We start from the raw sequence: 1,451 nt of genomic DNA on the forward strand, positions 1-1,451 counted from the left end.
TTTATAAACTTAACCATAAATTTTATATATTACTCAGCCATCCTACATTGGAAATCTTCCAAAAAGAAGTGAAAACAAATGTTTACACAAACATGGGTAGCAAATCAAATATTTTTAGCAATGTTATTCATAATAGTGAAAATAATCCACATATCCAACAACTGGTAGTCTTAACATGTGATATCTCCATGATATATCCATATATTCTTCATTGGTGAAAAGGAAGTACTGATACCTGCTTTGGCATGGGTAAAACTCGTATGCTGTATGTTAAGTAAAAGATTCAGACAAGGATTATATGTTATATGATTCCATTTACATACATAAATGTATACAAGATAAATAATTAGTGATTGTCTGTAACTAAGGTAGGTATGACGATTATCTAAGAATAAACCTAAAGAAAATTCGGGAGTGATGAAAATTTTCTGAAACTGTATTTAGTGAGATTTATACAAGTTTATAAATTTACTCAAAATAATTGAATCATGCATCTATAGTCCATGAATTTTATGATTTACATTTTTCATAATAAGGTTATTTTTAATAATATAAAATAAATAAATATAAATATTTAAATGTCAAGTATATAGATTAGAGGAAAAATAATTGCCACATAATAATCAAAATAAAAAACCCCTTCTATTTAATATATTTTATTTTATACACAAAAATTACAATCAATAAATGAAGATAAAATATAAAATTATATAATAGACTAAAATAAGTATTTGACAATAAACTAAAATAAGTATTTGACAATAAATGATATCTAATTGCCCAATAACTATAAGAAAGAAAACCCATAATCTCCTTACTGACCAGAGAAATGAAGATAGAAACCACATTAATATACTATTATACTCACACAAGAATGGTTAAAAGTTTGGAAAAAAAATCTCATTGTTGTTGATATTTATATGCCTTTGGAACTTTCATACATTTTTGGTATATCCACTTTGAAAACCGATAGATTGTGATTTTTAAAAATATTTTATTAAATATTTGTTGATAGACCTTTATTGTATTTACTTATTTATATGTGGTACTAATAATTGAACTCAGTGCCTCACACATGCTAGGCAAGTGCTGTACCACTATGACACAACCCCAGCCTAGATTGTGATTTTTTAAGTATGGAATGCTTCATAAATTTGAAGGCCATCCTTGTGCAGAGAGGATGCTAATCTTTATTTCAGTCCAATTTTAGTATACACATGCTGTCAATGGATGACCAGGTGGACAGATCTTACAATATGGAACATACCTGAGATGTTTAACAAGAGAAGTGAACAAGTTTGATATGAGGAGCTTCATTAGCAACAATCAAAATCTGGTTGTAAATCAGATGCTTATCCACATTATAATAGATAAGTCATGGCATCTATAGTCAGGAGACTGTAAGAACAAGCATAAATAATTTACAGGTGTATAACAAATAAGGTCAAATC

At 27.6% G+C, this 1,451-nt stretch overlaps 1 non-coding gene across 1 annotated transcript; it reads right to left on the reverse strand.

The window, feature by feature from the left end:
- Positions 1-1,130: 1,130 nt before the first annotated feature.
- Positions 1,131-1,234, reverse strand: LOC124103780 (U6 spliceosomal RNA). Its single transcript, XR_006855268.1, has one exon. It is a non-coding gene; the product is annotated as a U6 spliceosomal RNA (small nuclear RNA).
- Positions 1,235-1,451: the final 217 nt, after the last annotated feature.

Source organism: Marmota monax, unplaced genomic scaffold, assembly GCF_021218885.2.
Source record: "Marmota monax isolate L192 unplaced genomic scaffold, Marmota_monax_Labrador192_F-V1.1 WCK01_AAM20220418_F8-fsc00219, whole genome shotgun sequence".
Taxonomy (NCBI): domain Eukaryota; kingdom Metazoa; phylum Chordata; class Mammalia; order Rodentia; family Sciuridae; genus Marmota; species Marmota monax.